At 50.4% G+C, this 22,292-nt stretch overlaps 1 long non-coding RNA gene across 1 annotated transcript; it reads left to right on the top strand.

The window, feature by feature from the left end:
• The first annotated feature begins 17,038 nt into the window (after window positions 1-17,038).
• On the top strand, window positions 17,039-17,860 carry LOC147646160 (uncharacterized). Its single transcript, XR_015281942.1, has 3 exons — window positions 17,039-17,170; window positions 17,449-17,563; window positions 17,736-17,860. It is a non-coding gene; the product is annotated as an uncharacterized LOC147646160 (long non-coding RNA).
• Window positions 17,861-22,292: the final 4,432 nt, after the last annotated feature.

Below are 22,292 nucleotides of genomic sequence, written 5' to 3' on the forward strand. Positions count from 1 at the left end.
TTTAATGCCAAGAGACAGGATTTTTTATTGCTGAATTCATTCTCCCAGGACAAGAATGAAAGCTTTCAGTCTCCTCACCTGCCACACGTCTATTGCCAAGGTTTGCTTCTGGGTTATGACTGATTTTTATTCATCTCTTCAGAACTCTGATGCTCTTCCTGCCTAAGGTGCAGAGATGATATTTCAGCTATTTCAGAGCCAGGTGAGCTCAGCACAGCTTGGGCAACACGCAGAATTTCCAGACCCACAGATTCAGGCCATGCAAACTGATATTTTTCATCTCTGTGCAAAGATCACTGCAAGGATGTCATGATGTACCACACACTGCTCAGAGCTGTCCCTTCTATCCAGCTCTCCCCAGTCACTTCACACACTTCACTCCAAGCACTTTCTGATAGAGTTCAGTAGCACATGGGATTTCATCCTGGCTTTTCTTCCTTTTCTCCTGAGCTGTCTCCAGACACCGTGTGTGGGCACTGCAGCAGCATGAACGTGGCACCTCCCTGACACTGAGATTCATGTCACAACTTTTCATCCAAAGCAGCAAAGAAATGATTCCCTCTGGCTCCCACACGGCTCCCTGGCAACTTTGTGCTGCTGCAGCTCCAGCACCAGCCCTGGTGCACAGCAATTTCAGGAGGAGACACACCAAAGGAATCAGCCATTCCCAGAGAAGAAACATCTGTTTGCATGGCCCAAATCCCCACAACACTGCAGACTGTGCTGACCCTACACACTCTGCATTTGCACTTCAGCCTCTGTGCCTCACTTTTCCTCTCACTAAAGTCCCCCCAGTTTCCCTCATGCTCACATTCCCAAGAGAATTCAAAGCAGCATTAGGAGCAGGGAGAGATGATGGGAGCTGTCCCAAGGCTCAACAAAATTTCTCAGGCCTGACAATTCTTGCCAAGGACAGAGGAAAAACCTGCATGAAAGAGGTGTGAAATCAAAGCAGTCATCAAATTTAGGTAGAATGAGAGAAGCTGAAGAGCTTTTCAATGTTTGCAACAAGATTAGCAGCTCCAGGCACAGGAGGGATGTGACATTTTCCCCACTGTAACAACTCTGGGATGCAAATTGCATCTCAAATCCTTCTCCCCAGCTCTGGGACTTGTTCAGCCACCCACATGGTGCTGAATTTTTCAAGCAAAGTGGAAGCTGGTCAGAGAGGTGGCTTGCAAATCCAAATCACAGAGGACAGCTTGGAAGCAGCAGCCAGAGCAAAGAGAGGCAGAGCCTGGCCCTGGGGTGCAGCACAATGTTGTGGTTTAGATTTGCTAATTTCGTTTCCCAGCCAACGCACCAAATAAATGTCATGGTTTTAAAGCAGTAGCTAAAAAATTACAAGAAAACTTACTTATTTCTTGCTGTGAGATATACATTAGAACAAGAGCAAAAGAGACTTAAAAGGAATAAAGAAAGTTTTTTAACAGAACTACAAGAATAAGAAAACCAGAATAACTTCCAGAAAACCTCTTTCTCCCCCACTACCCAACCATTCCTTTGTTCACATGAAAACATAGAGACAAAAAACTTGGAACTTTGGTGTTTAAAACACTCCCAATTACTGCTAGAGTCTTTTCATCAGCTTTGTAGAGAAACAGAAGTCTTCTGCTAATCTATGGAGTTTTTCGCAAGAAAACCATTTCTGTTATAGTTTTCTATTTCTCTGATGCCAGCTGCCTGGAAAAAATCTGTCAGCAGTTCACTCCTCCCATTTCACATCACTCTGAGGTGTGTATGGGTCAAATGAGTCTTGGGATGTCATTTTTAAGGATGAGTTATTCAAAGGCAAAAGTTCTCTTCATCTGTCTCTGTGAGCCTCCCTGGAAAGAGAAGTTTTCTCTTTGCCTCTCAAAAGGCCACAAATCTTCAACTATTACTTCTCCCTCTGTTTCAGTATCTCACAGCATCACAATCGCTTCACTATTTGCTCAAAATCCACACTTTGAACACTCCCTTCCTCCCAATATACTCTGTCATGAATTAAAGGAGCTCTTTTTCAGAACACTATTGTCCATCTCCATAGCTTTAACAGAAAAATATTTCAGTTTAATTAAAGCATCTCCTTATTCTCTCTTCCGCATCTAAAACTTAACTCCTTTCATCACTGTTTTTGATGGTTTTATGATGTCGTCTTTATGTTGATTGTCTCTCTCTCTCTGTCTCTCTGGGAAAAAGATGTAATCTGTATGTTTTATCCAGGTAGTAAAAGAGTTAAAGTCTTGGAAAGCTGCAGATGTTGATGGTGTCAGGTTTCAGTCCAGCAGCAGAAACTGCAAACCAAGCCAGGCCGGCCGGCTCCGTTTCTCCCCCCCCCCCGCCCTCTGCGGCCTTGTCCGGCCTGGAGGGGGGAGGAGGCCGAGACAGAGCCTGTTACCTCGTCAGAAGCCAGAAACCAAAGAGAACAAGAGAGCTGTCATAGGGTAGCTTTACTTTTAAGACAGCTTAGAAAGAAGAGAAGTTGAAGCTGCTAGTGGCTGATGGGAGTTTTTCCTCCTGACCAATTATCAGTCATTTCCAAGAACTGACAGCAGATCTGACTATTAAAAAGTGAATTCAACTTGTAAACACCCCCTTAAGAAGTACAGATAGAATTCTCTTGCTCTCTTTGGTTTCCGGCGTTTGAAGAGGTAACAGGATTCTGTCTCAGCCTCCTCCCCCCCTCTCCAGGCCGACAAGGCCGCGGTGGAGGGGGGGAGGGGGAAGAGAAGCAGCGCTCGTCAGCCGAGCTTGGTTTTCAGTTTTTGTTACTAGACTGAAACTTAACACCATGAACTCTTGCAGTTTTCCTAAAGCTTTTAATTCTTTTACTACCTGGATAAACGTACAGATTACTCCTTTTCTCAGAAAAACAGAGAGAGACAATCAACACAGAGAAGACAGCATAGAACCACCAAAAACAGTGAAGAAAAGAGTTAAGTTTAAATAAGAAAGAGAGAATAAGGAGATGCTTTACAGCTGAAATATCTTTCTGTTAAAGCTATGGAGATAGACAATAATAGTATAAAAAGACTCCTTTAATTCATGATGAGTGTTGGGAAGAATAGATTATTCAAAGTGTAACTTCTGAGCAGAAGAGAGAGAGAGAGTACTTGTGATACTGTGAGTTGCTGGAGTTAAGATTTTGAAGCTTTGAGAGGCAAAGAGAAAACTGTTTTCCAGGAAGGCTCACAGAGACAGATGAAGAAGACTTCTGCCTTTGAATGACTTATCCTTAAAAATAAAATTCCTAAACTCTGTGACCCATACACACCTCGGAGAGATGTGAAATGGGAGGAGAAGATCTAATGACAGATTTCTGGGCAGCAGGTATTAGAGAAATAGAAAACTATGCCAAAAAATAGTTTTCTTGTGAGAAACTCCGTAAGTTAACAGAAAGAGACTTCTGTTTCTCTACAAAGACTGATGAAAAGACTGTAGCAAGAATTAAGACTGTTTTTAACCACCAAAGTCCTAAAGTTATTTGTCTCTATGTTGTCATGTGTACAGAAGAATAGTTAAGATGTGGAAGATAAGGGGGTTTTCTGAAAGTTTATTCTGGTGTTCTTATTCTTGTAGTTTGTTAATAAACTGTCTTTATTCCTTTTAAGTTTCAAGCCTGTTTTGCTCTTGTTCTAATCCATATCTCACAACAAGAAATAAGTAATTTTTTACTTACTGGTTTAAAACCACGACACCTGGCAGCCTCAGTGACTGTGGATTTATTGACATCTCAGCCCTACAAGATTCCCATGGGAATTATGGGACCAGTGATAATAAATGGAAAAGCTATGGGTGCAATAGTGTTGGGACATTCATCTGCTAGTCTAATGGGATTGTTTATTTTACCTGGAGTAATTGATGTGGACTATTCTGGTGAAATATATATCATGGCATATACACTGGCACCACCAGCCAGAATTGATAAGGGACAGCAAATTGCACAAATGGTGCCACTACCACAATATACCCATCAATTGACACCATTGCAAAATCAATTACAGGGTACAGGTGGATTTGGTTCTACAGGAGGACTTACATTGCTTACCCTGGGCTTAAACACTCGACCCAAACGAAAAGTTGTTCCCAATTATAATGGAGAATCCCACCAATTAGAAGGACTATTGGATACTGGGACAGACTCAAGTATTGTTGCTCCACAGTATTGGCCCCAGGAATGGCCTTTGTTGTCCAGTATGGTTACTGTTACAGGGGTGGGAGGCTTAACTTTAGCGAGAAAGTCTCCACAAATCCAGATTCAATTAGATGGGAAGGTCATCAGTTCTGTTTTGTCAATTGTTCCATTACCAGACAAGGTTCAATGTCTAATAGGGCAAGATATTTTGTCACAACTTGGTGTTATTTTGACCAATGAGCACCCTTTAGAATAGAGGCCATTGTTTGGACTTTCCCACTCCCACGTAAATGGATAATTCAGGAACCAGTATGGGTTGAACAGTGGCCTTTAAAAAGGGAAAGTCTGCAACAAGCTCATCTATTAGTGCTGGAACAATATCAACAAGGACATTTAAAGTTGTCAACAAGTCCTTGGAATGCCCCTATATTTGTTATAAAAAAAAATCTGGAAAATATCGATTGCTGCATGACTTACGTGCAGTAAATGAACAAATGGAGCCAATGGGGGCGCTACAACCTGGTTTGCCCAATCCTGCAATGTTGCCAAGAGATTGGCCCTTGTTAATAATTGATTTAAAGGATTGTTTTTTCACTGTCTCACTGCATGAACAGGATACTTGCAGATTTGCTTTTACCTTGTCCTCATTAAATCGAGCAGAACCAGACAAGAGATTTGAATAGACAGTTTTACCACAGGGTATGCGTAATTCTCCTACCTTGTGCCAGCTTTATGTTGATAATGCTTTGCAGCCACTGCTGCAAAGTTCAGTGGCCTACAACTATTATTTATCATTATATGGATGACGTTCTTTTTGCTCAGTCACAACCTTTTGCAGATTAACAAGTTAAAGACATTCAAACACAACTACTTCAGAATGGACTGGTTGTTGCACCTGAGAAAATACAGCAGTCATCCCCATGGAAATATCTCGGGGGGACTTTAACTGAGCAGTATGTTGCCCCTCAGAAACTGTCATTGAACATGTCACTTCATACTGTTCATGATGCTCAGCGATTGCTAGGAGATTTGCAATGCCTTAAACCTGTTGTGGGTATTCCTAATGAACTTGTACAACCCTTATGACCTTTGTTAAAAGGTACTGATCCTACAGCACCTATACAGGTCACCAGTGAACAACAAGAAGCTCTCAATAAAATAATGGACAGTATCCAGACAGGTGTTGTTCGTAGGTGAGATCCAGACTTGGACATTAACTTTACTGTATGGTTTGGACCTCAACATCTCATCGGTGCTTTAACACAGCAACAAAGGAAAACAGGGGAGATATGGGTACTAGAGTGGTTGTTGCCACCACTACAACAGAGACATACCTTAATTCAAAAAATTGAAATATTAGCAGATTTAATAAAACAAAGGTAGAAGCGATTGTGACAAATTATGGGTGCAGATCCAGCTGTAATTCAGATACCAATAAAAAAGGACACTTTAGACTGGTATTTAATTCACAGCTCCATACTGCAAGAAGCATTGCTTGACAACAGCAGTGTGGTCAGTACTGAGGAGGTGCCTGGAATACCACTACGATGGATAGGCCAGCAGAATTGGATTGAAAAGCCCAAACGATCATTTTGCCGTTACCAGGGGCATCAACGGTGTTCACTGATGCTGGAAAGAAATCTCGCACAGCTGCTGCTACGTGGCAAGATTCACAAGGACAATGGAATCATCACATTATTCCAGCTCAAAAGGAGGACACATTACAAACTCTGGAATTAGTCGCTGTTGTTTGGGTTTTGGTGCAGTTTAAGGGTCCTGTTAATGTGGTAACTGATTCTTTATATGTTGCAGGAGTGAGTGAACGTATTGAAAAAGCAGACATAAAGGAAGTAAAAAATCCTCGTTTATATGAACTGTTTTTGCAGCTTCAAAGAGCAGTAAAGTTGAGGACTGCTGCCTTTGCTATTATCCATATTTGTAGTCACAAATGGGATGTGGGTTTAGGAGAAAGAAATGCTAGGGCAAACTGATTGGTTTATAAAGATCCAAAAACAGGACTGTGGGGAGGTCCCAGCAAGGTACTGTATTGGGGACGTGGTTATCTTTGTGTGTCTACCCCCACAGGGCCTGTCTGGGTGCCGAGCCGATGGACTAAACCTGCTGATCCCAGGGATTTACCTTCAGCTGATCCAGAAAATTCTGCAGATACTTCTCGCTCTCTGCCATCAACATAGAGACGGGATCTGATGGACTCTCACATGCAAATCTTGTGTACAGTACCAGAGTGTGAATGTTATCCTTTTGTATGTTACATTTGTAAAGTGTGTAAAGAAAAGTGGTGGACACATTCTAAGTGGGGTCCATCCCCAAGAGGGATTTGTACAGAGTGTTACAACTTTGAAAGAAATTTCACTGAGGTTGCATTACAGGAAAGTATACAAACAGGACAATTTGAAAAAGGATCTGATAGATGGTGGGAGATTTTTGCTTTTGGGATAAACCCAGAAAATTATTGTTATCATCTGTCCTAGTTTAGGGCAAATCAGGAAGGAAAACTCCAAATGGGGATCTCCACAGGGAAATGCCCCTCCCCACCAACGGGTCCGGGAAAAGGGAAAAAAAAATTCCGTGGAGAGAAGTGGAAAAAGCTGTTTATTTAAAAGAAATTGAGTAACATTAAATAATAAAACCTCTTGCTGTTCGATGGGATGGTAAGTCTAGGAAGAAAAGTCTTTTTTCATGTGGTGTAGCTCGGCTCGCTCAGGTTCTTATCAGTCCCACCGACGCTGGAAAGTGCCGAGGCCCAGGCCCCGGTGGGCCACAGGCGTGAGCTCCCGGGGTTTGGCTGGGTGTTCAGTCCAGAGCAGGCTTGCACAGATCCAAGAAAATTGGAAAAAAACAAAGGTCCAGGGAACTCCTCTGCCTCAGCTAGCTAAAACTAACTAAAAGCCAGAGAGAAGCTCTGTCCCACTGTCTGTCCGTGCTGCAGACAACACAGTCCAGGAGTGGGGTCTGTGGGAGTGATGTTTTCCTTAACACACTGCGCACTTCTTCTTCCCCCTCTCTTGCTCTCAAAGCCAGTCTTAAAGGTGCAGGACTTAATATATAACATAAACCAGACGATTGGGGATACCAGTATCATAAAGTCACCCCAGGACATCATCCTAATACCCCTTTGCCGTATATTATTGAAATAACCACAATACATTGTCATAAAACACTTACACAGGTCAGGTGTGATATTCCAGGGGTAAAAAATAAAAATTGGGAGCAATTCTTAAAACGGCAGTCTCGAGAGAAAGGGTCTTTCCCTGAAAGTTATCCCTGCTGCTGAGAAGATGGAACACCCCGTGGTTCGAAGCAACCGAATCGACGGGCAAGGCAGAGGGGTAAAAGAAAAGGGAAGCAAGATCTCACATGGGATCCAGCCAAGATGCTGGCTGAACTGCCACAATCTTTTTAAAGTCCTTAAGAGACTATCTCTGATTTGGTTGTTGTAGTGGTTTACCATGATAAAGGGAAATGAAGGGTTTTTGATTGACATGGATGAGAGACAAAATATGTGGATAATGTGGGCCAATCAAACTGGACAAGATAATTTTTGCCTTTCAATGGCCACCCCTTCAGATCCTTTTCGAACTTGTTTAGTGGGCGCACCTTTAGGCGATTCACTCAATGCCACAATGTTTAAAAACTGGACAAAGAATTGGAAAACGCCCGAAGAAGCAAACAAAACATTATGTGAAATTCCATCAGGTAAATTCAGGATCAATATCTGTGACACAGGTTTAATTCAGGCAAATCCCACTGATGCTCAAATTTGGTACATTGCTACAGGTTTAAATGTTACCGGGTCAGAAGCACAAGAGTTAAGACTGTTAGGCTCAGCCCCTAGCAATTATTGTTTAACTTTTGTCAATTGGGCTAGGAACAATCATGCAAAAAGGTCTCATGGGCCAAATGGTACAAATGTTTCTCCACAAAATTTGCTATATTTGCAAAATAATGATGCATATTGTGGCAATTGGTCTCACAAAGTAAATTCTAGCAGTTCACCTCTACAATTACCACCTGGTATTTTTCTAATCTGTGGAGATCGTGCATGGCAAGGACTGCCAGCAAACATTTATGGAGGGCCTTGTTATTTTGGGAAATTGACATTGTTTGCACCCACTATACAGCAACTATTAGGAGCCAATAGAACCAGGTTACGAACAAAGAGAAGTATGTTCCAATTGGGGCCAGAATGCAAGGATCAGGTTGAACTTTGGGAACGTCCTACAGTGATTGTGTCATCTATTTTTACACCTGGAGTATCTAGTGCTCAAGCCTTAACACAGTTACGACGACTGGCATGTTGGACAGGAAAACAGTTTAATATTACATCAAAGGTTTTGTCTGATTTGCTTTTGGATATGAAGAGTGTTAGGCATGCTGTATTGCAGAATAGAGCTGCTATTGATTTTTTGCTATTAGCACAGGGCCATGGCTGTGAAGACTTTGATGGGATGTGTTGCATGAATCTTTCTGACCATTCAGTGTCTATTCATGCTCATCTCCGACAACTACAGAACAATATGAAAATATTAACCATGGAAACAAATCCATTAGAGGAATGGTTTCAATCCCTAGGTCTCACAGGATGGTTAAAATATTTGGCACAAATGGCAATTGTTGTTATATTGATCATTGTGATTGTGTTAGTGTTTATTCCTTGCATACTGCAATGCTTGCAAAACATGATGAAAAGGGCTACTTATACAGTTTTGTTAGTACAAAAAGAAAACAGGGAATTGTAGAGGAATGGCTAGAGAGCAAAGGTCATGTTCCCATGCAGAGTGCTGCATTTCTCCCGCCGAACTCATCATTTAGGTCCAAGTTCCAAACTGCAAAATTTTTACACTCAAGACACAGTCATGAAGAACATGTATTTCAATTTTCTATTCCTTTAACTGCAGTGTAAAATATCTTAATATTGGAAAACATCCATAAAATCTCTCAAGGAAGGCAGCTAATGGATCCTTTTCACTAGCACATGAACAAACTAAGGAACTAAAATCAAAGCTGAGTTCTCTTCTTCAAAAGATCAGTTACCTCTTTCTTACTCCAGTGTTATAGAAGATTTTTCAATACACATTTGGGGGTAATTTTTATCTTTCATATTTTTTGGGTTTTTTTTTTTTTTTTGTTTGTTTGCTTTGTTGTTTTTGTTGGGTTTTTTTACAGAAAACATATCCTAGAAAAGGCATGTCCTTTGCTCCTGGTTCCCGTGTGGAGCAGCTCCCTTCCCGCTGGCTGAGCTGCTCAGGCAGAGCCCGGCAGCTCCTGGCCCTGCAGGGCTGAGGCTTTTCCCCGTTGCTGGGCACAGACTGATGGAGCAGCAGTGCTGAACACGGGCACACGCAGAGGGAGCAGAGCAGCTGCCTTTGCCCACCTGAAGCTCCAAGGCCAAACTCTGAGCAGGCACGGCTGCAAGACACTCGCAGGCTCCCTGTTGGCTCTGCTGCCCCACTTGTGCCCGGCCCAGCTCTGCAGGAGGCAGAGGGAGAACAAGGGGCAGCTCCCTCCCAGCCCCAGCCCAGGGACCCCTCCAGCCCCGGGCCTTGGGCCACTGTCAGCACCCGCTGCTCCAGCCACGGCTTCTGCTGGCACTGACAGCAACAACCAAACTGGGGCTGGTCCCGAGGGAGCAGCAGCAGTGCCTGCATCTGATCCCTCAGTCTGGGGCAGCCCCCTGGCGGAACAGAGGGCACAGCAAGAGGGACAAAACCAGTCAAGGTCAGAGACTGGGAAGAGCCAGAGCTGGGAGCAGGAACAGCTGCTTCATTGAATCCTGGAGAAAGCTCTTGGCTGGGTCAAAGCACTGAAAGGTGTGAAGAGCAGAGAGGAGGCCACACCAAACAATGCTCCTGTTTTCACATTTCCCCTCTCCGTGTCCCAGAAGGAATTGAATGAACTTATTCTTCTCTCCCAGTTGTCTCCTTCAGCTTGAGCAGCTCAGCACCGGGAGCTGAAGGAGCTGAAGCCTCAGGCCACAAGAGCTGAGCAAGAGGGGGCTTTTGGACTAAAGTAATGCTGCTAAGTAATGGACCTAGCTGAATGCAGCAGATAGAATCCTGGTATTATAGAATCCATTCTGCTGGAAAAGACCTCTGAGTTCATCCAGTCCAGCCAGTCACCCAGCAGTGTCAAGCCCCCCACTAAACCTCGTTTCTGAAGTGCCAAGGTCTGCACAACAGGCCCTGAGTGAGGCCTGAACAACAGGCCCTGAGCCAAAGGTGATCTCTGAATGAACCTTCCAGCCAAAGGTTACCTGTCCATCTGCTCATTACTGAAATATTCATGGTCATGAACACTGTGATAGATGTATCCACTCATCAATGAAACATGGATTGACCTTTCTGTGTTTAGAAGCCAGACAAGGCCATGAAATCCGACATCTGGCCTTGTTTGGGGTGTATGGTCAGGGTCGACTCCCTTGGTTCCTCCTTGAGGCCTGGCCAGGCTTTGGCAGGGACGCAAGAGGAGGATGAAACCAGATGTTCCCACACCAGAAGTGCTGTCAGTTTGTTTATTCAGCACTATCAAAGCTGGGCCCTCTCTCACAGCGGGGTTGGAGCCTCACCTGTGGCTGGAGGCACCTGCAGCAATTCCCAGTGTCTGGAGTGGCTCTCCAGCCCTTGGCTGTGACAGCTTCCCCAGCTGATGGGTGGATCTGGGGATGGCAAAGTCTGAGGGGAACTGGTGCTGGATCTTTGTTAATCCCTGCAGGCAATCTTTGGCACTGATGATTGGATTCATTGCTGAGCTGCTCCTTTTGTCATCCTTTGCTGCTTGGAGCTGCAGTAAGTGACACTGATTCCTTCAGGTGGAGTTTGTGCCTTTGGTGCTGACTCTGCCTGCTGCTGAAACAAAACTGGCAAAGTCTAACCAGATCACAACAAAATGTCACTTTTAAAATGTAAATGTAAGGAATCAGTCCCATCTGTAATTCCCAGAAGGGAAGCTCTCCCCAGAGTTCGCTGGCTCTGGAGTGGGGCTGAGGTCGGAGCACCGTGCGAGCAGTGGGGCAGTCGGTTAAAAGAGGCTGAACCGCTGGATGTCTTAAAATGCATCCAAACATTGCATATGGGAAAATGAAAAGAACTCATGGGTTTGGGAAGACGAGGATGGATTTTGTTAACAGCACCAAGAGAAGGAACAATTGTTTTCGGAATGCTCCCACGTGGAGTGACAGAAGAAGGTTTTAGTCTTTAGCTCAGGTTTGTTTGTCCAAGTAAAATAATAATAACAATAACAATAACAATAATAATAACAACACAATAATATATATTTATATATATAACTAAAAATCGATAATGTGAAATAATGCTGACAATTCCAATTTCTTAGCTTTGGCTGCTCACTGTAACACTAAAATACCCTACAAAAAAGGACTAGCAAAGACCCAAATGTCAATGGTAAACTTTGTGAATTGTATACAAGGAATAAAGGAGGAAGGGATAAAACTGGCTATTTTTATAGGGTTTGGTGATGCTGTGATGTGGAATGCTTTGTCTGTTCCTGGGAAAAACACAGTGATTAAGACTGCTGCGTTTTTCATGTACCACACGATCTACAAGCTAGAGGATTGGTTGAACAATTGTTAAAAGAGCAGTTGATAAAACGGGGAGATGGGAACCTGTCCCGGTGGAGAACCCATCTCCCAGATGAGCTCCATGCCCTTAACAATGGGCCCACTGGGAAATGGAAACCCCTGGGTGTGCATGGCTGCACCCAATTTGCAAACACAGCCATGGACAGTGAGACTTGGACTGCCTGGGAAATTGTTCTGGCTGTGATGGCCCCTGCCAGGGCCACCCCAGAGGCTGCAGGGCTGGACCTTCATGCACTGGAATTCATTAGGAGAAATCAGAAGCAAATGAGAGTTTACAATACAGGAATAAGAATTAAGATTCCTCCAGGACACTTTGGTTTGATAACTGCTCACTGGAGCTTGGCCTTGCAAAGGGTTCATGTCATGGGAGGAGGAATTGATGCAGATTATCAAGGAGAAATTGAAGTAAGTCTGTTAAACAATAGTGAACAAGATTTGATTGTTCAACCCCATGACAAGGTAGAAGAAATATTGATATCGCAATTGAAAAAATAATTGTGAAGAAAGAATATCCACTTCAAATTGCCTCCATTTGTGGATAAAAAGAGTTTGGACCCAGCAGTCCTAATAAAGGAGCCAGAGTGTGGGTCCAGAGGCCAAATGGCCCTCCCAAGCCAGCTGAAGGAACAGCTCTGGGCAAAGACAACACTGTTTGAATCCTGAGACCTGGGCAGGAACAATGGGAATATGTCCCTGCAGCCAAGTGTTCTCTGCCAGAACAAGTCGATGGGATGGGATATTGTTTTACAGACCCTGCCAGACCAAATCTCCCTGTTTGCCCCAACGGCCCCTTTGGAAAATGCTCAGATCCACGGGGCTCCATGTGAAGGCTGATGTGACCCTGAGGGACTTCCACACCAATTCCAACCAGGAGCCTGGCTGTCCCTCAGGGACTGGGACCCAGCACCTCTCCAGCCGAAGGGAAAAGGACCCCAGCAAGCCTTGTTAGCCACAGACAGCGCGGTAAAGCTGAACAGCAAAGGGCCTTGGGGACATTATTCTGGAATTCAAAAGGTGCCAGCTCCATGGACAACAGAATTATTGTTCCTAACGTGAATGAGGGTGAGGAAAAAGGATGAGTAAGCTTGTGATGGTAAAGCACAGAAATCCTTTCACATTGTGGCCTCCAACTAGAACACTGAAGGTTTCTCCTGAAGGGAAATCTCAGTCAATCCTGTAAAACTATCAATTGCATTCCTGTGTTCCACAGCACAGTTTTCTGTCAGTGTCCCTGCACTGGATCCGTTACAAGTCAGAGCCCATTGACAGAGTTTTGGCCACCCCACAGGGTGAGCCCTCCGAGGGAACCCCATTCCTCCCAACCTGAGCTGAGAACATACCCAGCAATTAGTTACATTGAGTATTTTGGCTACTTTGATCTTTAAATTTTCAAAATAATTTTGATGACTAATGCCTTGATTAAACTTCAGAGGTGTTTCTGGCAAACAAAGATCCTGGCTGACTCTCAAGATACAACTTACAGGTGTTGGGGGTTACGTGTCCTTTATTTTCTATTTAGTTCTGGCTTGCCTGTGGAATTTTTACTCATGACTTGCAGGGAAAACTTAACTGCGGGTACTTGGTGGGTGCTTGAGGAAAGATAAAGAGTTTGGCTGGGCCCAGGGGGGGAAGGGGGCAGGAAAAGGGGAGGGTGGGGACAGTTTGGTGGCTTCTTCAGTTTCGGAGAAGAACACTTTGGGTGCAGAGCTGTTGTGGTGGGGAGAAGGGAATTTCGCCATCACCCAGATGGAGCTGCTGCTTCTTCTCCTTCTTCCCTCCTCATTGGTGGCCTCGCACTCCCTGTCCTGCCGGGACGTGTGGCAGTGCCAGCCACTGCCACGGAGCTGCTGATCCACCTCAGCCACTGGCCCGGGATCTCAGCTCATCCCTGCTGTTCCAGCTGAGTGTTCCTCAGAGCCCTGCAGGAGCACCAGCACTGACTGCCAACCCGAGGGGGTTTGTGAAACAAAGCCTCTCCTCCATCCTTTCCCGTCTCAGCCCAGAAAGCTGTCACGGGGTCCCTGGTTCTGTTTTCTTGCTAACGCTGTAGTTATTGTTGTTTGTTTGCCTGGTTATAAATACTAGTAAAGAACTGTTATTCCTATCCCCAGATCTCTGCCTGAGAGCCCCTTGATTTCAGGATTATCATAATTCAGAGGGAGGGGGTCCACATTTTTCATTCCAAGGGAGGCTCCTGCCCTCCCTAGCAGACACCTGTCTCTCAACACTGAGACATTTGCATGAGTAAATTTTGCAAAGTTTTCAATAAAATTCTTATTGATAAATTTGCCTCCATTTCATTTCTAACAAGCTGTTCCTAAAGATCCCGTCAGGCTGTCTTAGACACTTTGGGCAAGGGATTCCTTCCAAGCTGGGCCACTTGGGGGGGGGATGGGGGCGGCCCCAGGGCGGAGGGCAGGGTGTGCAAGGGCCCTTTGTGACACGCTGCAGCACGGTCACCGTGGGATGGTGGCAACAGGAGCAGATGTCAAAGGGCCCTTTGTGACACGTGCTGCCATAGGAGCTGGCAGTGACAGGACCACGCCACAGTGCTCGGTGCACGCGACGGGTCAGGACGCGCCAGAGCGGTGCTGTGAGGAGCCCCCGCACAGCGCACTCCTTTGTGTCGGACCTGGAGCTTTTCTGAAGCACTATTACTACAGGTGACCTCGAGGCCAGACCACAGGTCTTGCTGACCTGTGGCCTTGCTGAGCCTTCCTTCTTAAGGTTCTCTTGAGGGCAGACCGTGGGACTTGGTGACCCGGAGCTTTGCCGACGTGTCGCCCATCCCTGCAGTCTCTGCCCTTGAGACCAGACCACAATCCCTGTTGAGGAGCCTCCTGTCCTTGTGGCAGGAGCCCTCAACACCCAAGTGCAGGACTCGCTGTCTTGCAATCTTGCCAGGACTTGAGTCTTGCAGGTGCCTTCCAGGCACGACTGCAGGACTTGCTGACTCTGAGCTTTTCCGAGCCATCTCTCCTGCAAGTAGCCATAAATCCAGTCACTGCCATGGAGCAGCGACCCCCAAGAGTGCCCAAGTTGGCCTGGCTTGAGGAGGAGGAAGAAGAAGGCTCTGGAGCTGTCCTGGCACAGGAGACTGAAGAGGTGCAGGAGTTCCAGGCACCACAGGAGGGTGAGTTGCAGAGCTCGGCCTTAGGGCTAGTGCCTGTTGCCAGCTTGGCCTCATCCCATTACATGCCATGCCATCCCCTGGTGCTGTTCCTATGGAAAGGATTGGAGAGCCTGGAAGAAGATTGGGAGCAGCGACCCCCAAGAGTGCCCAAGCTGGCCTGGGTGGAGGAGGAAGAGGAGGAAGTGGAAGAAGGCCCTGGAGCTGCCCTAGCACCAGAGACCGAAGAGGTGCAGCAGTTGCAGCCACTGGAGGAGGGTGAGTGGCAGAGCTGGGCCACAGGGCTGGTGCCTGCGGCCATCTTGGCCCCATCCCATCCCATTGCATCCCATCTCATCCCATCCCACACTGTCCTGTGGAGACATACCCATGGACAGCACAAAAAAGGGGCTGGGGCTGCCCCCGCAGCAGTGGCCGTGCTGCATCCCATGGGGCATCCCGGGACTGTCCCTGCCTGGGGAACGCAGGGCTGGGCTGTGCTCTCCGGCCTCTCCCGCAGCCCCTCAGCTCTGGCTGCTCTTTGCCAGATGCAGCCATGGACGGCACACAAGAGCAGGACACCGCCCGTGGCCGCTTCCGCAGAGCAGCGCAGGTACCTGCAGCCATCCCCACCTGCGCTGGGCCTGCTGGCACTGCTCAGCCCAGCACCGCACTTGGAGCACTCCATGCAACTTCCCTGCCTTCCTGCCCTTCTCCTACAGTTTCTTTACCAATACATCAAGAGAATTGGCAAGGAAGACACCAGACCTATGGACACTGAGGTCAAAGCATCCTCAGAGGTCTTGGCAGAACAGAGCAGCGCTGCCCGGCTGGATCTGCTTGTAGAGACGGCTCTTTTCAATCCAGAGCAAGTAAGCAGCCTGTGGCCAGCCTTTGATCCTCCAGCAATTGCTTGGCTTTCCCAAGCCACGCCTGCTGCTCACTTGGAGCTTTTGAGGCCATGGCAGTGGGCTGGAAGAGAAGCACTTGTCTGGGGAAGAAGCTGGGCACATTGCTGACTCCCTCTGCTAGCATTCCAAGTCTCCCTGTGCCTTCTCCAGGTGCCCGGCGTGGTGAGGTACATCCACCAGTGGCTCATGGCCAATGAGGCTGCTGAGCACAGGATGGACTGGGCCCTGATGCAAGTGGCCGAGGCAGAGCCCGATGATGTGGCCATCACTCTCCTGCGGGTGGCCCCAACGTGTGACAGGTATGGGGCCCAGCTGCCCCGAGGCCTCAGGGCTCCCCAGCCCATCACCCTGTACAGCCCGGCCCAGGGCTGTGAGCAACACAGACTTGCAGGGCCCTCTGGCTGCTCCCTTTGCCAGCCCTGCTACAAAGTCGGCCCCCGAGCCCGCTGCCGTGCTGCCAGCCTGCCCCTCAGGGGCCTGTCCCCACAGGGCTGGGCTGCCTGGCTGCTGCTGCCGCTCAGGGCCAGTGGGCACAGGCAGAGCTGGCGGCCAGCTCAGCTCCCCGCTGCTGCCCAGCCCACGGTGCTGTGTCTGACCCCGCAGAGCTGCTATGGCCATGTGGACGACCATCTTGCTCTCGCCCTGGATTTCAGAGGAAGTGACACCGCTCCTCATCAATGTGGTGGGGAGCTGGCCGCAGAAAAACCTGGGCACCTCTGATGGGGACAAGACGGCTGTCTTTTCCCTGACTGTGAGTTTCGGGAGCTGGCCTTTGCTCACCGCAAGGCCGGCCGCCTCTCCAGCAGCTCTGTTGCCTCCTTCCCCCACTGCATCTCCCTGCTTCAGGCACTGGCCACAAACCTGGCCTAGGGGCAGCTTCAGGGCCACCAGGCCCGCTGCTCCCCCTGTGTCTGCCCCGGCCTCTCCCTGCCACGCTCAGGCCCTGCCACACGGACGCCCCGGCACTGAGCGCTGTCTCGGGCTGCTTTGTCCTCTGCAGGCAACTCTGGTGATGTGGAAGATCCTCCAGGGGCCCTGTTGCCCACAGATCCTCACAGTCTATTTCCCCCGCCTCTTTGTGCATCTCCTCTTCCAAACGTACTTCAGTACTTTGTATATGACAGAGGACGTCCATACCTTCTGGAAGGAATGCCAGGAGCAACACGGCCTCTCCACCAGCCCCAACAGGTGCTCCATGCCAGTCCTCTTGTCCCTGCCACTTCCCCAGCCTCACAGCCAGCGCTCCCAGCGTCACCTGGGCTTTGCTGTGCACACAGGTTTGCAGTGCAGACCCTGAAGGCCCTGCTCTCCAGTCTCCACTTGGAGCATGTGGTGGTGGCAATGGAACGCAAGCGTGGCTGGGACACGCTGCTCTGTGCTGACACCCACCACTATGCCGTGGGTCTACTGGCCAGGTGAGCCCCCCTTCTCCCCACTGCCTCTGACGTTTGTGCCCCCTGCCCGGGATGCCCCCCACAGTCCCCGTGGCCATGGGCCTGAGGACCTCGTCACCGAGGGATGGCCAAGGAGACTGCAAAAGGCTGTGAGAGGAGGGTGCCCAGGAGCAGCCACATCTCACGGGCCCAAATACCCTCACAGGGTGCTGGGGCAATAGGACAACTGTGTCAGTCATTCCTGGGAGAGGTTTTTTGCACCCTTGCTGAGACTCTTTCTGCCATTTTCTGCCTTCCAGGGTAATGCGCCATGCATCCGCCCACTTGTGCAAAAGCATCTTAAGCTACCTGCTTGAAGTGCTCAGCAAACCGTTGCCACACTGGGATGTCTCTGCCATGGCATTCCTTGTGGAGGTGAGCCTGATGGCCAGCACTACCTCGCTCAGCTCCCTGCCAGCCCTGTCCCCTGCCATAGCCACAGCTGCCTGGGACGGCACCCGCGCCCTGTGCTACTGCCTGGGCCCAGCCCTGCGCACTTCCAGGCTCCTGCCGGCCAGCTCCCCTCTCACTGCCCTGTGCCTTTCAGCTCCTAGATTGCCTGGACTTGAGTGACTGTGGTGACAGCCTAATGGAGATCTTGTATAAGTACCTGTGGTACAACTCCACAGAGATGCATCACCAGGTTCTCAGGGCTCTCCTCCTGCTAAAGGACCGTCCCTCCATGGTGAGAAGGGGGCAGCAGCTGAAGCCGTGTGGGCAGCATGAGGCTGGGCAATGCTGTCACTTGGCCCTTGGCTGGCCTTTGCCTTGGGCGCTGAGGCAGCTCCTCGCAGCTCTACTGCCTCCTGCTTCAGCTGCCCGAGTGCTTTGGGACAGCCCTTTGGCCTCTGGGCCCTGCGGCAGCTGCCCGGGCTTTCACACCCTTGTGTTCTGCACAGGCCGAAAGAATTCAGAGCCTGACAGGAAGACTAGTGCACCTCCTGTGGGACTTGGACAGTGACGTGGCCAGGATGAGCATTGCTCTCCTGAGCTATATTTTCTTGGATGAAGACACCCCAATATCCTGGCGCAGGGCCCTGCAGCTGGCTGAGCCGCTCCTGAAACTCCTGGACAATGTAAGGCTCTGTGCCCCAGCCACGGCCACTGCCTGCTGCCCGGACACTTTGTGCCCTGTGCATTTGCAGGCCTGCGCCAATGTGGGCCACAAGAAGCCAATGATGAGGTCATTTTTCCTTCCTTCCTTTCATACAGCCTGATAGCCAGGTGCAGCTGCTCTCCATGTCTCTCCTTCGAAGAATGATGTCTTCGGCAGAAGAAGAAGGAAGAAAGCCCCTGAAGGAACGAGTGTACCAGAGCCTGCTCCCACTCTTTTTCCACTGCCAAGATGAGAATCGGCATGTGGCAGAGGTGAGGACTCCTGGGCTGCTGCTGCGCCTTGGCAGGGGGCTCAGCTGCCTCCTGCCCTGACGCAGGCTTGCAGGCTGCAGCCTCCTCCAGCCCTTGGCACTGGGACACTCCTGTGCCCTGCCTTGTGGGGCCATTTGCGGCTCTCTGCTGCTCCCCAGGCCTCTCGGACAACGCTCCTTCGCGCGGCTCACTTCCTGAAGAGGCCAGACCTGGAAAAAGCTGTGAGGAAGGAGAAGCTGTGGAAGTTTGCCAAGCTCGTGGTAAGGGCGGGCTGCAAGTGCCAGCCAAAGGCTAGAGAAGCCCCCTGGCCCCGGTGCTCAGTGTGTGGGGCTGGCAGCTGTGCCCCTTCCCACTGCTGCACCCGGGGGCCGCACGGCTTCTCAGGGCTGGCCGGGCACGGGAGGCCGGGACTGGCCGCAGGCAGCAGCGCCCGGCCGAGGGGCAGAGCCCGCGCCAACCCTTCCCTCCTGCCGCTCTCTCCAGCTGGCAGACCACAGGATCCCCTTGGCCCAGCACCTGCGCCGGGCCCTGCAGTACCTGCAGGACCCACAGGAGACCCTGCGAGCGGCGGCCATCAGGGTCATCGGTGAGTCCCGAGCCCGGGCTCCCTCCCCGCCCCACCGCAGCTCGGCCCCAGCCCCGGCTGCTGCCCCGGCAGCGGCACCCGGGCCCGGCGCCCTGGAGCCCCGTCTGCCCTCGGGGCTGCTGCTGCCGGCCTCTGGCAGCCGTGCCCTTGGGCTGGGTTAGGATGCGGTAAGGGCCCGGGCTGAGCCCTGCCGGGGCAGGAGGCCGTGTGGCCGCAGGGCTGGCAGCGCCGCTGGCAGGGAGCTGTGCTGCTGGGACCCTGACAGGCTCTGTGTTCTCAGGGATGGCCGGGGAGCAGCTGAGGGGGCAGCACGCAGAGCTCCAGGTCTTGTGCAGAGGTGAGCCATGGCAGCGGGCTGACAGTGTTGGCTGTCGGGGGAGCTGCAAGCCCTGGCCAGGCTGTGGAGGGCTCTGCTCCCTGTCCCGATGAGGGGCGGCGTGGGCAGAGCACAGTGAGATTTCAGGGCCACGTGGGGCATTTGTGGCCAGCAGCTTCGGGCTGACCCCCTTGGTCCCTGCTCCCTCCTGGCCAAGGCAAGAGCCGGCTGGCATGGCCCTGGCAGGGGGCTCTCGCTGGGCCCCCGCAGTTCTGGGGTGTGACCGTGGCTCTGTTTGTCTCTCTTGCAGCCCTCGAACGCCTGACGGAGGACAGAAGCGGTGCCGTGTCAGATCTGGCACTTGAAACGCTGTATGTCCTCCGGGCCATCCAGAGTGCCCGTTACTCCATTCTCCAGAGGATGCAAGACCAAATCCTCAGGGCATGGAGGACACGGCCTCGTCTGTCGGGCCTGGGCTGGCTGCACTGCTGGAGGTGTACTCAGAGCTGAACTGAGAGGCTCTGTCTTCTGGGGCCACATGGGCCAGCCAGGATTTTTTATTTCATAAGGGTTGTTCTTTTCCTTTTTTCTCTTCTTTTTACTATGTAAATAATGTAGGATATGTTAGGGCTGAGAGGCTCTGTCTTCTGGGGCCACATGGGCCATCTGTTAGTTTTTGTTTCATAGAGATTGTTCTTTGTTTCGTTTCCATCTAGTATGTAAATAATATAGGATATGTTATAAACCACAAGAGTCCCAAGACCTTTCTTTTGCTGCCCAGGGTGTGCGGGGCATAGGGGAAGAGAGGGAAAAGGGTTCTTGTGTTCAGCAACCTGCCGGGGCATGCAGTGGTGCAGGGGAAATGGCCAGAAGCCCCTTGGCCTTTGGTGGTTGTGCTGAAGCCACAAGCCCTGTGGCAGGCAGGAAGCGCCATCTGTGTCCTGCTGCCCGTGTGTTGCTGCCGTGATGGCTGAGGAGCTGCTGGAGCTCCTGTGGGGCTGCGGCGCTGCTGCCGGGCCAGGCTGGGGGAGCCCCTGAGGGCACGGGGTGCTGGGAGGCCGTGAAGGGATGAGGGGCTGCGGAGGCCCAGACGGGACAAGGCAGTGGGAAGGCACGAGGGGGATGTGTGAGGGAGTGGGTGGCAGGAGGTTCCAAGGGGACAGAAGGCCCTGGAGGAGCCGGGGTGGTGGGAAGCCCTGAGGAATTGGGTGTCAGAGGCCATAAGCAACCCCCGGGCAGCCGCCTGGTCCCTGACACCCGGCTGCTCCGGTGCTGCCCCAAAATGTCCCCCAGGCCTGCAGCAGAAGGCCTGGAGGCTGGGACACCACCCCAGCGGGAGGGTGGGGACAGCCCGAGGTGCCCAGGCTGGGCTGGCTGGGGACATGGAGGGCAGGGGGCTGCTGCCAGGCCACGGCCACCGGGTGCCTCCAGGAAGGGGCAGTGGGCAGAGGCAGGGCTGGCGGCCAGCCCGGGCCCTCGCGGCTGCCCAGGCCACGCTGCTGTGACCGAGGCCTCCCTGACACAGAGCTCGGGGCCCACAGAGCTGCTGCCACCATGGGGAGGGTGGCGATGTCTCCTCCGGCAGGGCTGCCCAGTGGCTGCTGCCCAAGCGGCTCTGGAGCCCACAGAAACAGCAGCAGAGTGTGCCCAGGAACAGCAGCAGCCCCAACGTCGGCACCTGCGCACTGAGGCGTCCGCAGCAGCCGGGTGCCAAACAGGGGGAGGCTTTGGGCACAATTGCCTTTGCTTTGGCAAAAGGCGTCAGCAGAGTTGGCCACAATGGCTTTCTCTTCACTTGCAGCCTTACAACAACGCTTGCCAGCTTCAGCTGCAGCCTGTGCCCGTGACTGACTTGGATGGCCGTGCTTGAGGGCGAGCTCGCCTTCCACACTCAGGTGTCCCAAGGCAGCGGCATTGGCACCATCCTGAGTGAGAGAGAGAGAGAGAGAGAGAGAGAGAGAGAGAGAGAGTCTGATGGGGCAGCTGCCCTCCCTCTCATCTGTCCAGGCACCTTAAAGACACATGAAACCAAATCCTGCACTTGCTTGGAACAAAGGAAGAAGCAGCATGTGCTGAAAAAAACCAGGGACTTACACGGCTCAGTTTTGCTCTCCACTTGGGCAATCCCAGAATCCCTGAGCACTTGGTGTTGCAAAGTATCATCAACATCATCCAGTCTCCAAGCACCCTGCCATGGGCACAGGTGGTGTGTAGGCACAGGTGTCACTAGAATTGGGAGAACACTTTTCCATGTTGACCTTTTCCTCTCCTGGATTTCAAGCAGAGATGAAAACATCATCTGGTGAATGACAGGTGAATAGTGTAGCTCACAGAACTAGGAGTAGGAGTCTCCAGTGGCCCATGGTGTGTCCATTTAACCATTGTTAGATTGTCCAGTTGGAGCTCAGCGCGGTGCAGCCCGGGCACAGGCACCAGGCTGGTCCATTTCAGCATCCCAAAGTCTTGGTGGCTCCCTGTGCACCCATTGTCTCCTGAATCCATTCTTGAATTCCCAGTTACTGCTGTGCTGGACATGAGAACACAGGAGCAGCTTGTTTGGCTCATTCTTGCCTTTGCTGCTCCTGCCTAAAGGAATCATCAGGACTATATGCTGATGGAATGGGATCGCCGAACAGCAGGGACTTTGTCTCTAGAGTCTAAAACTAAAACCTTGTCTGACTGTTCAGACACTCTAAAATCACGGGTGAGAATGACAGCTTTGGTATGGAAGAATCCTAGAAATCATGACTTGTGATTTTTCTAGTCAAGGATTTGAATGCCAATGTGGAAATTACCAAAATATTCAAACTTGTTTTCATTGGCAACCCCTTTGA

This window comes from Cyanistes caeruleus, unplaced genomic scaffold, assembly GCF_971803275.1.
Source record: "Cyanistes caeruleus unplaced genomic scaffold, bCyaCae1.hap1.1 HAP1_SCAFFOLD_117, whole genome shotgun sequence".
NCBI classification, from domain to species: domain Eukaryota; kingdom Metazoa; phylum Chordata; class Aves; order Passeriformes; family Paridae; genus Cyanistes; species Cyanistes caeruleus.